Here is a 16,164-nt window from a genome sequence, read left to right as displayed (position 1 = left end):
TCCTGTTGGTGCTGAGCCACAGCTGGGCCGTGGGACAGGAGCTCTTGAGTGGCCTTGGATGGGTGTCAGAGCTCTGAGCCTGCCCACAGAGCCCCAGCACTGTGCCCTGGAGCTTCCTCCATCCTGCCTCCAGCCCCAGAAATGACATTGACTTTTACCTATCAAATCCTGTCTTTGGTAGCTTAAAGACAGACCCCAGGGTATGAATTGCATAGAAGACATGCTAGAAATCCTGCCAGATTATTGCATATGTTCCTTCCCACCTAAGAATTTCTCTCTCTTTCCTAGGTTCATTGAAAACAACTTTAAAATGCAAATATAATTCCCAATAACAGCCTCTCTATCATTTCCAGGACCACTTCATGTTTCAGTGCTTAGAAAACGACAAAATGTAAAAGCTTTTGACTCTGCAAAACTAATTGTGATGTCTGCCTGATAAGTTATTCTAGTTCTTAAACTTCAGACTTACCTTGCCTCGTCATCTTCACTGCCCACTGCTGCATTATTGAGCATCTCCTCAAAAAAAAAAAAAAAAAATTTTTTTTTATAGTATTATATGCTGCTGACTTAAGCTAAAAAAGCTCAACTGACAAAAACCCAGCCTCTCTCTAGGCCAGTCTGTGGGACAACTAATGATTTGTTGGCCAAATACAAGGTTTTTAACATAAAGAAGCCTGAGAAGAGTTGTTGTAATCAGATTCCAGGCAGGGACCCTGCTCAGAGCTGAGTGGTGCCCTTGGTGGCAGGGAGGCAGATGAAAACCTGAAGTTCATCACAACAGTCAGACAGAACCAGGGAAAATGTCACTTCCCCGACATCAAAGAATCCATAAGCAGCACTTCCATTTTCAGTTCAGGGGGATCAAAGCAGACAGACAGCATTTTAATGTTTGTTTCTATTTTTAGAGCACATTTCTAATGCAGAGTTGTTGGGTTGCTGGGGTTTTTTTTTGGTGCCAGACAAAGTAAGTTGGGGATATTTTCTCACAGTACAAGTTAATGTTCTCAATCTGTTTTTCTTTTCTGGGGTCTGTGTAGACAAATTCCACAGCAACATCTGATGATAAGATCAGACAGTAGTAGCAGAGACATTTTTAAATCATATTTACAATCTGTCCCCTCTGGGCCCACCAAAGAGCACTCTTTCTCAGAACAATATATATTGGCAATTTCTTTTTTGCTCCATTTAGAGATAATTTTAGCTCTCCAGTGTCATGCAAATGCACAGGGCTTTACTCTGATAAAACTGCTATCAAGGCATTGGGAGCTCTGCCAGGAAAAGAGCAAACAAGGCTCCTAGGAGGAATTCAGCTGCAGAAAGGCTTCAGGATTTGCTCTATTGGGCACAAACTGGTGCATTTTTAAATGCATATTTAAAAGACAATTAATAGATAAAAGAAAAAAAAAAAATAAAAAACAAAAGGCACCAAAATCATTCGTTTCTGAAGTCTAGATTTGCTTTAGACCTACCAAAATTTACATACATTTACATGTAAAATGAGGCTTTATTCAGCTCCTCTGCCTGGCAGCCTAGCAGGGAGTGAAATCCTGGAAGGAGGGAAAGGGGAGGAAAGGGAAGGAGAAGGAGAGGGGAAGGGGAAAGGGGAAGGAGGGAAAGGAAAAAAAAAGGAAAGGAAAAAGGAAAGGAAAAAGGAAAGGAAAAAAAGGAAAGGAAAAAGGAAAGGAAAAAAAGGAAAGGGAAAAAAGGAAAGAAAAAAAAGGAAAGGAAAAAAAAGAAAAGAAGAAAGAAAAGGAAAAAAGGAAAGAGGAAAAAGGAAAAGAAAGGAAAAAGGAAAAGAAAGGAAAAAGGAAAGGGAAAAAAGGAAAGGGAAAAAAGGAAAGGGGAAAAAAGGAAAGGGGAAAAAAGGAAAGGGGAAAAAAAGGAAAGGGGAAAAAAAGGAAAGGGAAAAAAAAGAAAAGGAAAAAAAGAAAAGGAAAAAAAGGAAAGGAAAGGAAAAAGGAAAGGAAAAAGGAAAGGAAAAAGGAAAAAGGAAAAAGGAAAAAGGAAAAAGGAAAAAGGAAAAAGGAAAAAGGAAAAAGGAAAAAGGAAAAAGGAAAGGAAGAAAAGAATTTGTGAGCTGGGCTCAAAGTATTCAGACTGAAAATGAGCAAACTGCAGAAGGAGCTTCTTAAACCCTCCCTGAACATCCCTGTGAGCTGGGACAGCAGCCCAGCTCTGCCCAGGACCCACCAGACACCAAACCCCCCCAAATCCCTAAATATGCCACAGCTTGTGGGGATCCTGTGGATGAAAGTGATGTAAATATGAGATTATTTTATCTGCTATTGTTATTGTAATTTTATGGCCCTGTCTGTATACAGTGACTTAAAACTTTGTAAGCTCTTTTATTGTTTGGCTTTCACTGCCTTTAAGCATCTTAGTAGATTAATAATCCCTTTTCTTCAGCTTCTTTTTCTATCTCTTTGCTTGACGACCTGGCATGCAATGAATCAAAAAAGGGATATTTATACCCATACTGTGAGAATGTTTACAATGTACAGAAAATTCTGTCTGTGGTTTGCTCTTTGTGTATTTTCAGAATAAATGACACTTTTCCAAACGTACTATATTACTGTTGAATCCACAGAGTCTGTATTTATGTAACTAAAATGCTTTTATTTAGACCTTTGCAACATGCCAAAATCAAAACTATTTTAATGAATGAATCAAAGTAGTGCAGCAAAGAAATCTGTAATGTATTACTGCTTCAAAATACAGACTTCTGTGAAAAGCCTCTCAGATACAAAGAATATGTTTGTTTTACGAAAAGCTATTTTGTTATTTTCATGCCCATTGTTTTAATAACATAACTTTGATCTTGAAAATATTGTTGCATGAAACATGAATATGGTAATAGCCAAAGTTTCCATTTAGCTGCTGCTTCATGTTCCAAGAATATTGGGTTCCATTACATGTAGTATTTAATAATTTACATATGGGCTCCAGGCAACCTTCCTGATGCAGACACTGTTTAAATTTCCCAGATTTTTACTCAGGTACATGGATTTTCAAATTCAGGAATATCAACAGCATCAATAAGGGCCTGAGTTAGTTTTCCCCCTGCCATGACCTGCTTTGAAGGACATCAAGGTTACAGGAGAATGTTCCAATGAATCACAGAAATAGGAAACACTCCATGAGCTCCCCACACGTCATCTGCAGAGTTCCTTAGCAGGGGAACTCAATATCCTGTATTACTTTCACTCCCCTATAAAGTTTTGGAAACAAGGAAGCAGCTACTAATATCTCATTTCCTTAATTCCCTTCACAGGAATTTCCAGAAATTACAGCTAAAATCTGTGTTATTTTCATGCATTTTCCTCCTTGGGCTTACTCACAAGTGTAGGATCACATCAATGAATAAATGAATGAATAAATGAATGAATGAATGAGGGAAATCCTTCTCACCCACAAAGGGAAAAAAAAAGGAGGATTTTGTAAGTTTGTCTGGCACTTCCAGATGTTGAGCATCCACACATGGATGAACTCTGCCACACACCTGCAAGGAGAGCAGTGCCCTGGGGCTGCCAGGCCCTGATGGATGGGTGGGGAAATGGATCCTGATGGATTCATGGAGCAGTGCAAATCATCCTGCAGCACTTTGTGCATCACAGCTCCTGCAGGAGCATCACTGCTGAAATCAGCCACAGGAGGCTCTGGGGCTCTGCATCCCCTCCCAGGGTGTGAATCAGTCAGGACAGGGAGGGGGGGATCAGGTTTTGAGATGATATCCATCACAGAGGAGTTAAAGATGTGCCTCAGGCAGCACTGGGCTATTCTGAGCCAACCAAAGTTGCTTTAAAAGTTGTATAAACACAGCCACAGCAGGACCAGAGAGCATCTGCCTTACAGGGACACTGATCTGGGCAGGATGGTGCCCTGGGATGACATTTATTCCTCATTAAGGAATAATTCTGATAAGATGAATCCTTCCCCTCATCCCAGATCGAGTTATGTGTGTGTTCCTCGAGCTTGCACACCTTTCCAGCATCCTTGGGGTGAATAAATAAATCTTACAGATGATTATGTGCCTCTAATGACACCTCTTGAAAGGAAGCTGAACATAATAAATTCCTGTTAATCTTGATGGATGGGGGGAAGGAAGGCAGGCAAGAGATAACCAGGAAAAGCAGGAGCATTAGATATTTCCATTAACATGCCAGCCTGCCCTTGAAAGCTGATTAACACCAACTCAGAAAAAAATAATGGAGAATCTCCAGCATCAGACGTGACCTTGTAGCCCTGCAGCAAGTGCAGGAGGCAGAGAGTTCTTCATGGCAAAACTCAGGCCAGGCTTATCCTGGTTCACAGAATCTGAATGCTGTTTGTAGCTGTCATTAAATCTACTCACAGCCTTGCAGGGTAAATAAAAATCAGTTTTGCTTTGGCTGTATGGGTGCATCCAGGGCATCATCAGCTCTGTCCCCACACCTACCAGTGTGAGAGTGTTTAATATCCAGTTACAACATGAGCACTGCTAACATTTTAGAGGGCTCCAAAACCAGGATCCCGCTCTCCCACCCCCTGTCAGTGGAGAGGACCCACACTGGGGTTTGAGATGTGTCTGAAAACAATATTTACTATTTACTGCCCAAGTGCAGTCTGCCAGCAAGGATCAGAGATCCACCCCTAGGCAGGACCCGCCCCCATCATTCCACAATTCTCACGGGACATTTGGCACTCAGAGTGATGCTGGCTGAGGTGGCCCAGAGCAAACAAGGTGGTTATCACCCAGCTCCAGACCCTGGAGAAGCCTGAATCATCTCCTTTGGGCTGCTAATTCCACATAAGCTTCATCACAACTGGCAAACCTGCAGAATGCATGTTGCCTCTGAATACAAACACTCTTCTGCAGAACACAGGGCATTTTCATTGGGTAAATATCTGGAATATTTCAGCTCCTTTTACATTTAAACTGCCCCAGTCTGGAGCACACACTGCATGGTGCTGTCCCTGCCACATTCCTGTCCAGAGAGCTGGGGCACCTCTGCTTCTCCTCTTGGAGAGGAGAAAAACCCTCATGGGCTCCCCAAAGCCTGGAGGCAGCTGGGAGCAGGGATTTGGGGCAAAACCTCCCCAGACCCTGGAGCAGGGATTTGGGGCAAAACCTTCCCAGACCCTGGAGCAGGGATTTGGGGCAAAACCCTTCCCAAAGCCTGGAGCCATCCGCAGGGATTTGGGGCAAAACCTCCCCGGATCCTGGAGCCATCCCCAGGGACTTGGGGCAAAACTTCACCAGAGCCTGGAACAATCCCCAGGGATTTGGGGCACAGCCTGAAAGCTCCCCACAGCTGGAGCAGGGTTTGGGCACAGCCTGGAGCAGGATTTGGGGCACAGCCTGGAGCAGGATTTGGGGCACAGCCTGGAGCAGGGTTTGGGGCACAGCCTGGAGCAGGATTTGGGGCACAGCCTGGAGCAGGGTTTGGGCACAGCCTGGAGCAGGATTTGGGGCACAGCCTGGAGCAGGATTTGGGGCACAGCCTGGAGCAGGATTTGGGGCACAGCCTGGAGCAGGATTTGGGGCACAGCCTGGAGCAGGGTTTGGGCACAGCCTGGAGCAGGATTTGGGGCACAGCCTGGAGCAGGGGTTTGGGGCACAGCCTGGAGCAGGGATTCGGGGCACAGCCTGGAGCAGGGTTTGGGCACAGCCTGGAGTAGGGGTTTGGGCACAGCCTGGAGCAGGATTTGGGCACAGCCTGGAGCAGGGATTCGGGGCACAGCCTGGAGCAGGGTTTGGGGCACAGCCTGGAGCAGGGGTTTGGGGCACAGCCTGGAGCAGGATTTGGGCACAGCCTGGAGCAGGCGTTTGGGCACAGCCTGGAGCAGGATTTGGGCACAGCCTGGAGCAGGGGTTTGGGGCACAGCCTGGAGCAGGGTTTGGGCACAGCCTGGAGCAGGATTTGGGCACAGCCTGGAGCAGGGTTTGGGCACAGCCTGGAGCAGGGTTTGGGGCACAGCCTGGAGCAGGGTTTGGGGCACAGCCTGGAGCAGGGTTCGGGCACAGCCTGGAGCAGGGGTTTGGGGCACACCCCCCTGCCCAGGTAGGAGCAGCCCTGGGGCTGTGTCCTGGCTGTGCTGTGCTCCCTGCTCCAGGAGGAAAACCATCTGGATGCCACAGTTCACAACTGGGGCAGGCATTCCAGGGCAGCCAGGCTCCCACTGACTTTCACTTTGTTTTCTTTCAAGCAGGCCCAGTTGCTGTCAGCTTCCCCAGCACTCTCTCCTGCTGTAATTTACATCCCATGCAAGCTGCACTAACATTTTCCACTGGAAGCAGCCAAGGGCTGGCTTTTCCCCTGCAGCATTGGGGGAAAACTGATTCTGAAAACAGTCCTGGATGATTTCTGCTCTGACCATTTTATATTTTCTAATTTAAAGTAAAAACCACACTGCTTTTGGTTTTCAAGCTTTATTTGGGCTGAAACTATTGCTACCAAGCAACAAAGTAGGGTAAAATGGGAAGCTTTTAGAATTTACTTTTATATTTTTCAGATCTCTGTTAAACTTCTGGCATCAGACATAGCTTAAGAGGAAATCAGCAGAACATAAATAATATAGATAACATATATAAAATATTTAATATACTGATGAGGACACAAACCATCCTGACTTAAGAGCTGAGCACACAGCTGTGTCCTCATACATTTAATTTTCTGCTGTGAGGAAAGTTCACTCAGAATTCAGTCAGTTACTTCTGCAGATCAATTCCATTCAGCATCTTACTATTTTTAAAAATAATGCCCCTGAATGTCCCTGTAATTCCTACTTTTCCCTAATACTTTTTGCTTAGGAAATGCTGGCAGCTTTCTGTGACTGGAGTGGGCACAGCAGTATGGCAGATATAAAAAAAAAGAAAGATTTTTTTAAAATTATTTTTACAATCTCAGATTAAAAAAAGAAAAGAAAAGCCACAAGAACATTTTCATGGAGGTTCACATTAGGGTTTAACCATCAAAATGAACCTGTGCTATGCCAGACACCTTCAGAGTAACTGTGAGTCCAAAAAAGTTTCAAATTTCTGAAAAATACTTGAAAGGATTAAAAAAAAAGAGATAGATTTTTAAGCATCAGACAGGGAATTTTAAAAGTTACTGGAAAAAAATCAAATTGATGTTTTATGCTGCCTCTAACCATGACTAAACACCAGCTCTGGAGCTCGTCACCAGACTCAGCTGAGAGGCACCACATTTGAAAGATCAGGCTCATGTCCAACCACAGTTTTGTCTTTCTTTTAAGTAGATTAAGTAACTTCCATGATATTTTTAAGATAAATCCCTGGATCCTCTCTCCACCCACCCAATTGAAAACTATTCCAATTAAGCTTTGGAGAATGATACAACAAATCAGATTTAAGTGTTATGGAAACGTGGCAATAGGACTCCAGGGGTTCCTTTAAAATTCCTCAGTGAATAAGACAGGGAATGTGAGGTTTTGCAATTCCCAAGTGAAGGTTTATGAGTTCAAATTGCAGTGTTTCCAAGAGGAGAGGGGAGGCAAGGCCTGCAAGATGGAGTAATGTTTAGTAGATTGAATGATACAGTGAAAAAAAATACTCAGATTTGGAACAGATAATTCATTTTCATGTCAACCGAAGAACCCTAAAGAATCCCACAAGATCTTTTAAAAAACGTCCTGAGCGCCAGAAAACTTTGTGTTCTTTTTAACGAAATCAATTGATCTAATAATAGATTGAAAACTGCTCTGCCTTGAAAGATTTTCCACTCCAAACAAATGGCTTATTTGGACAATGCTACAGCATTCAGCCCCATTACAAGCGACTCCCCCACTGCAGAGAGCTGGGGAAGGAGCATTTGTGCATTTACACGAGTCCCACACGAGCACTGATAACCAGATACAACCACAGATAAATAACCACAGCCCTCGTGGTTTCTGCCTCCTGCTTTCCAGGAGGAGAAAACATCAACCAAAACACCCCAGCTAAGGGCAGCCCCCATCCCACTGCTGCCACTGTTCCCTGGCAACTCTGCTTTTTTCCATTTTAAAAAATCAGTCATAGCGGGTTTTGTTGGGTTTTTTTTTTCCCCCCCCCCCTCAGGGCAAGTCTAGCCAGTTAATTATTAAATAACTAAATTGCTTAACTAGTTAGGGGAAGGCTGAGCCATCCCAGTGAGCAGAGAGGAGATGCAGCCACAGCTCCCCAAAGAGGGGATGGCACAGGAGGGGATGCAGCCTGAGATGTGTTCCAGCTGGATGATTTCTGGCCTGACCGTTTCATATTTTCTAATTTAAAGTAAAAACCATACTTTGGTTTATTTGGGCTGAAACTATTGCTACCAAGCAGAGCAAAGAAAGGTAAAATGGGAAGCTTTTAGAAATTACTTTTATATTTTTCAGATCCAGAAGGGATGGCACATGAGGGGATGCAGTCTGAGATGTGTTCCAGCTGGATGATTTCTGGCCTGATCATTTCATATTTTCTAATTTAAAGTAAAAACCACACTTCTTTCAGTTTTCAAGGATAATTTGGGCTGAAACTATTGCTACCAAGCAGAGCAAAGAAAGGTAAAATGGGAAGCTTTTAGAAATTACTTTTATATTTTTCAGATCCAGAAGGGATGGCACAGGAGGAATACCCAGCCCTGCTCAGGGGACAGCAGGGTCTGAGGTGCATTCCAGCTGGATGATTTCTGGTCTGACCATTTCATATTTTCTAATTTAAAGTAAAAAACACACTTCTTTTGGTTTTCAAGGTTTAATGGGCTGAAATTATGCTACCAAGCAAGAAAGAAGGGTAAAATGGGAAACTTTTAGAAATTATTTTTTATATTTTTCCGACCTCAGTTAAGCTTCTGGTGTGAGAATCCCAGGTATTATATAGGTATAGATATATAATATATATATTATACTATATATATATATATATAATATATACAATATATATATATATTTTAAATATATTTTATATATATAATATATATTATATATCTTTTATATATAATATATATTATATAAATATAATATATTAATATATATTATATATTATATACTATGTATTCTATATTATATGCTATATATAATATAGATTATATATATTTTATATATATAAATATAAATATAGATATTTTATATATAAATATAAATATATATTTTTAATATATGAATATAAATATATATATATCTCCTAATTCTGGTATCAGCATCCCAGGGATTCTGCCTGGGAGCTGCAGGGACCCCTGGAAGGTCCTGGCAGGGAAACCTTCCAGGTGTGCAGCTGCAGGCAGGGCCAGCAGAGCTGCCTGGGCTGGAGGTGCTGCACACCCAGGTTCCTCCCCATGGATTGTGTTGGGATTCCTGCTGACACTGGGATAGGAGCTATTCTGGGCAAGGAAGACCTGGCTGTTTACACAAGGATGCCAAACAGCTCCCTGAGGAAGGGCCTAAATGTAAACTCCTCTCTGTGAAATGTGAAAACTAACTGTGAACTCGCACAGCTGCCATCTCCCTGGGCAGCTCAGAGCGCTCTGTCTTCTTATTTAGGCATCCCAAATTCATCTGCAACCTGGATCTCTCTCTCAGCAAGGACTAAATCAGCAGTCAAACGCGCAGACATCCAACTAAACTGGACTAAATCAGCCTGGAGCAGAAATGCACAGCCTGCTGCAGAAAGGATCCTGCTTTCCTACAGCCCAGGCACATTCCAGTGCTGTCAGCAGCACAAAAGGTGCTTCTTGCCTTGGCCTGGGCTCAGCAGGACAAAAATGAGCTTTGAGGGTCCCTTCAGCTCAGCACAGAGCAAGGACACAAAGCGCTGTTCATGCAAGGACTCCTGTGCCCAGAGAGGGCTCTGAGCTCCAGGGCTGGTTTATTTAAACTCTGGTGGTTCCTTCCCTCACTGGGTTATTCTCCCCAGGATTAAGGAGACAGCAAAAAGAACAAGCTGCACTCTCTGCTGCCAGTCAATTAAAGTTGATCTGCCCTGACCCATAGTGGAGATTCTATTGAATATTATTCAGATTCCCAGACAATAAATCTTGGAAGTGATGTCTGGCATATTGTTCCAGTCCAACAGCATCTCTCAAACATTTGTAGAGTGCTGTGTTTATACAGCCAGTTTTATTTGGAGCAGTGGTCTCTCTAGATTGATTGAAGGAGCTCAGAAAGCCTTGGCGCATGTCTTGCTTTGGTTCCTCTCTAATTAATCAGTATTGAGAACAAATAAGCAAATCACCAGGAAGAAGAAAATGCTAACAGTCATTTTTCAAGTCAACAGAAATTCTCCTTCATACAGATTTTGTACGAGTGTGCAGACAGCACTTAGAGCCAGGAATTGCACCCCAGCTCCATTTGGTGCAAGAACTGCATTACAGCTACAATAATGGTGATTTTTCTGTCCCTGCTAATCAACTGTTCCCCTTTCTTTTACTGTTTGCAAAGCTTGCTGTCTTTTGAGGAAAAATATTTTTATAGAATATTGCATTACAAGCACACACTTTTCATAGTATGAACTTTTCTGGTAACATGTATACACATATTCTTACTAACACAGTTTTTAGTGCTGGTTCTTGAAACTGGGTGTTCCTGGGGGTTGGCTGCAGAAGACACACAGAAAAGTGCTGCCTTCACTGCAATTTCTGCCTTTAACATCTTCTGGGTCAACATTTCCTCAAAGAAATCAGGGATAAATTGATAAATGGCTGAAGTGAAAAATCAGACAAGCAATTTGAGGCTTCACCAATGTATTCTACTAAACAGCCAAGACCATATTGAGATCTAGCTGGAACACTTTCAAGACATCCATTAGCTCTGTAAAAATGGCACAAGCTGATTGATGCCAATTATAATCATAGATAAAGGGATTTGAATACTTTGCAATACTGTATAAAAGTGTTTTTCCTCAAAAGACACCAAACTTTGCAAACTGGAACATGGGTTTCACCTGTCCTGCTGAAGTTTATGCATTACTGAGATTTTATCAGTCTAATTAGAGACTTGATTCTGCATAATGATTATTGTGCTTCCACATGTTTTACCTGAACAGGTTCAGAGCTTCCCAATTGCAGAGCTATAATTCAGGATTTGACCTGAAATGAACCAATCACCATTGAACAAACAGCACAAAAATTGTTCTTTTTGGTTTTGTCACCCTTTCTTTGGGTCATGTTGTTTAGGCACAATTTGCAGGGAAGAAAAGAGAGAAGAACTGTTGGTAAAATGAATGTAAAGTGTTTCACGTGGTGGATAGGACTTGTATGAATTCTATTTACATCCATTAAACCTAAATTCCTCCTGCTGCAGACAGCTGGCGCAGCCACCTCCTCTTTAGGTATATTGAAAAATACCTCAGGTAATCTGCTTAAATATTATAAAGACTATTAAGAGCCTGACCCAATGCCAGTAGCAAACCAAAGTGTCACATTCTATGTATTTGGAGCAGTCTGAATTGTACCACTAAAATACCTTATTTCCTTTGGAGAAGCCACAGACAACCCCAAAAGAGCAGAAGAAACCAGACGCTCAGGCAGCAATTTTTGGTGAGGAGGAACATTGAACATTTATTTTCATCTGAAAAAATCAGATCAGTCACTTTATTCACACATGGAAATAAAACCTCCCCACCACGTTTAATGTCACAAAAATGCTAACTGCTCACGGGGGAAATATCAGATCAATGCTCAAAAACAGCTGGGAAGGACCAGGGGAAACATTGCACAAGCTCTGCAAGCACTTTGTGGAATATTTAGTTGGCACTTTCCTGGAGCATTTGTGAGTATTTTCTGATATTTCTGAAGGCATGCTGGGAAAATGCTATGGGAAAATAGCAGTCAAGTAGCAGAGCCATATGAAAAAAATCAACAACAAATAATAGTGAAAGAAGCTGATTTATCCCTCAGATAAATCAGTGCTAGGGCAGAAACTCACTGTGTTTGTGTGTTTCACAACAAGAAATGCAGCAGCATTTCTTGCTAGGGAAGCACCAGGCTAAGTTGTGTTCTTTCTATATTCAGTTCTCTTCGTTGCTACTCCCACCAAGATGAGAGACACACCAATGTCTCCACACATTTCAAGAAATCTGACAGTCTCACACCTTCCTCCTTCTTGGCTTACCATTAATTGTACCCAGCTTTTGTGAATTTTCAAGAAGGCAGGCACTGTTTTAACAGAAACAGCCTGCTCTGGGTTGTGCAGAACTCAGTGTCACTTCAGCAATTTACATTCACACAAGGTGTAGTTCCCTCTAAATATATTTCTTCTTCCCCATTATTTTAAGGATAATACCCCTCTCCCTTTGCCCTGCCCCCTGTGGAACACTTTCCAACCAAAGAGAAGCAGCTTTCCCAACTCAGCACCTGCCTTCACCTCTCTCTTCTGTTCTATTTCAAAGCTTTCTCTGCAGTTTCATGCCTTTGAAAGTTATGTACACCACACCTCAGCCTGCTCTGCTCTACTTTTATTTTTTATTTTTTCCAGGTCACTTTGCTGTGCAGAACCCTCAGTGCCTGGGAGCACACAGAGCCCCTGCCCCTGTGACAGACTCACCTCCCAAGGGCCACCACAACTGCAAAATGCCACCAGCAGCGCGCAGACACAGATTGAGCATTAACATCCACCAGCCCAGGCCCCACAAGGGTGGATATTCCAGGAAGGAGCCAACCCCTTGAGCAATAGAGCAGCCCTGCCAAGGACAGCCAAGTAGAACCAGATGCGGTGGCTTGGAAAGGCACAGGGTGGGAGCTGCACTGGCTGGCAGTGTGGGACGAGCAGAGAGGGAGGAGACAGGGAAATGAGAGCAGAAATGAAAGGGAGACAAAAGAGGAGCAGCTGGGAGAGCTGAGATGGGCAGTGTTTGGCAAAACACGAAATTATGATCACAGGATTTTTCTGTGCATAAAAACCACCTATGACCTTACATTACTAATTGCAGTTCTACCATTACCATTTGCAGTTTCACCATTACCATTTGCAGTTTTGCCCCTACTATTTGCAGGTTTTGCCCCTATTTGCCATTGCACTTCTTTCTCATTCTCTTTGCCTTCAATAAACTCCTGGCACTTGCTGACATGGGCAGCATGTCTGGAAAACATGAAATTATGATCACAGTATTTTACTGTGCATAAAAACCACCTATGACCTTACCATTACCATTTGCAGTTTCACCATTGCCATTTGCAGTTTCAGTTTCACCGCTACTATTTGAAGTTCTACCACTACCATTTGCAGTTTTGCCCTTGCTTTTGCCACTACTCTCCTTTCTCAATCTCTTTGTCTTCATAAACTCCTGGCACTGCTGAGATGGGCAGTGTGTTTGGCAAAACATGAAATTATGATCACAGTATTTTACTGTGTATAAAAAACCACCTATGACCTTACATTACTAATTGCATTTCTACCATTACTATTTTCAGTTTTACCATTACCAATTGCAGTTCCACCATTACCAATTGCAGCTTTACCACTACTATTTCCAGTTTTACCCTTACTTTTGTCACTGCCCTCCCTTCCCAACCTCTTTGTCTTCCATAAACTCCTGGCACTTGCACGTGTGCAAACTCCACACAGCAGAGGTCAATGCAGTGCTTTTATAAAATAACTGAGGCTAATGCTGAGGGAATGGCAAATGTACAACAAAAACAAATCTCAGCAACTTGAAAGAGCTTTGCATGCCTCCTGCCATAACTCCCAACACCAGCTCAGCACACTAACCTTTGCCTTTAGAATAGCTGTAGTCAGATAAATCATTTAACTCTGCCATCAAGGTTGTTACCTTTGGCTTTTTCCATTACTTTCTATCTTGTTATTCAATGACTTAAATCACTCACTAGAGCCTACTTCATCAAGCTTCAATAATCTATAAAACAACAATTTTTGCCACGGTTTTTTGATGATTTTTCACCAGCCAGCCCAGTTTTCTTTACAAACATTATTGAATTTCTCTTTACATTAAGGGGGGGGGAAAAAAGCCCACTATGGATTAAAAAAAGGGGTTGGAAGGCATGAAGTCATTGCAGAATAAAAATATATGTATTTATGTAATATCTGCCTTTGGAAATAAAGAATTTAATCTTCAGAGATGGGATAAAGGGACAGGCTTTGGAGTTTGAGCTCCTCTGACTGCCAGCACAGAGCACAACAAGCAGAGCCCTACACTGTCACATCTGGGGAGGCACAGGCTGCCCTCCCTGCCCTGAGGATGGGGCAGGAATGGCACCTCCCAGCCCCAAAACGCAGCTGTTTAAATAGCAAAAACACCAGTGAGGTCCCTGCAGCAGTTTGGGGTGTGCTGGAGGATGCTGGGCACAGCCTCAGCTGTCCCTGCCTCCATGGCACAAAGTCCCTTTACAGGAAAAAAGGAGGAGAAAGGAGCTGGAAGATGCCTAGGTCAAGACATCTGAAACACGCACACAAAAAAGGCTAAAAGTGAAATAGTTATGAGAGCTACACAAAATGTTTTTCATTAGAGGGAGATGAATATTCAGGGATGTGCAGCAGCGCCCTGTGCAGTTGGGCTGCTCACAGCACAAACATGGATTTAAAAGCTCCTGACCCTTCACATCATCACACAAATAATAAATAAATAAACCAACCCTTAAGGGGAGGCCTTGGGGGTCTCTGAACCCACTCAGCCACCACCCTAAAGAAATTTCTTTTAACTGCAGGATGGAAAAATCTCACTGTAGCCTCTATGAAAGCTGGCTAATGGAAAATGAATGAGGAGCAGGTGTGGGAGCAATCTCCCCATTGTGCCAAAGCCATAGACAAACAGCCAGCCCTGTTATCCTGCAAACAACCCCAAAACAGCCCAAAGCAGCAGGAGCTGGGATGGGATCTGCTCCCAAACACCAACACCGTGCCCTGGCCCCTGCTCTGATCTCTCCTGGTGTTCAGCAGGATTCCCTGCACTTGGGGAGGCAACATCCATCCCCGTTTAATGGCTGAACTTTCATCCTCTTGTTGTGGGCATTCAGAAACAGAATCACAGAATGATTATGTGCAGGTGTTTTTATTGAAGAGCTCTGGGTGCCAGGGGTACAAACCCAAATCTGACCCCAACATGCGTTCGGGATGAACATTTTTTCATCTTCTATCGTTATATAACTTTCATTTTCATTATTAAACTTATATTGTTCTATGGTATACATAGATTTCATCTGAGCATGGGCTCCTCGTGGTCCCCCTCAAACTTCTAACATAGTTTCTCATGATTCTTCCTATGATTAAACAATATTATATTTAATTACTAAACAATCATCACATCTAACAATTAAATCATTTATCATATACTGCTTATGCAGGTGCAATTTCACATGATCTGGCAAACTCAAAGCCTAACATTTTCAGAGTCTATTTTTAACATTTTTCCAGAGCCCCACTAAGCCTAACTTCTTTCTAATTCCCCGAATTTTATGATTTTAAAATCTTTTACTATCATTGTGGAAAACACAAGTCAGTGACAGAGAAGTCATACCCATGCAATTGCTGTTCAGGCCACTTGCAAGGTTTTATTCCCATCCCAATGAAAATTTTGACAGGGAGAGATAAAACTAGAGCAGTACTGGTTCATTCCAGACCCAGCCACATCAACACAGTCTTTAAAAAAAAAAATTCCTCTCCCAAAACTTTTCCACTTAAAATATAACATCAACTGTATTATTATCATTACTTTGTTAATTATCTGGATGATATTTCCCTTGCATTTTTATGTGGTATCCTGATTAACAAATTATTTCTTCTCCAAAACTGCTTATTTAGTAAAAAAAAAAAAAAAAAGTCAAGAGCTATTTTAATAAAACTTTAAGGAAAAAAAATGTACAGAAAATTTACATTTTGCACTTAGAAATTCTAAAAATAAGCCACAGAGAATATTTCCTCATAATTTCCTCACTGTTTCTAATTTGTTACAGTGACAACAAACTTGACATTTCAGGGAGTTCTCAGAAAATTCAGCTTTTATTTTTTCAGTCAGATCTAGCATTTATATTAAAAACTGATTTGCCAAGAGGCTCACATTCTGTCCCTGACAAATGGAGCACAGCCTGCCAATAAAGAAAGATACAACTCTTCTTCCTCTTGGAACTTCTGTCAAAGTGCAGAAGAGATCTTAGAAACACCAAGCAGGCTTTGTAAGTAAATTTATAAAATGTTAATGAGATTCCAGGGCATACTTAATATTGCAAAACCACAGAGCGGGAAAATGAATAAGAAAAT

This window comes from Ammospiza caudacuta, chromosome 12, assembly GCF_027887145.1.
Source record: "Ammospiza caudacuta isolate bAmmCau1 chromosome 12, bAmmCau1.pri, whole genome shotgun sequence".
Classification (NCBI taxonomy): domain Eukaryota; kingdom Metazoa; phylum Chordata; class Aves; order Passeriformes; family Passerellidae; genus Ammospiza; species Ammospiza caudacuta.
The sequence above is the reverse complement of the archived record's forward strand: the minus strand, read 5'-3'. Positions refer to the sequence as shown.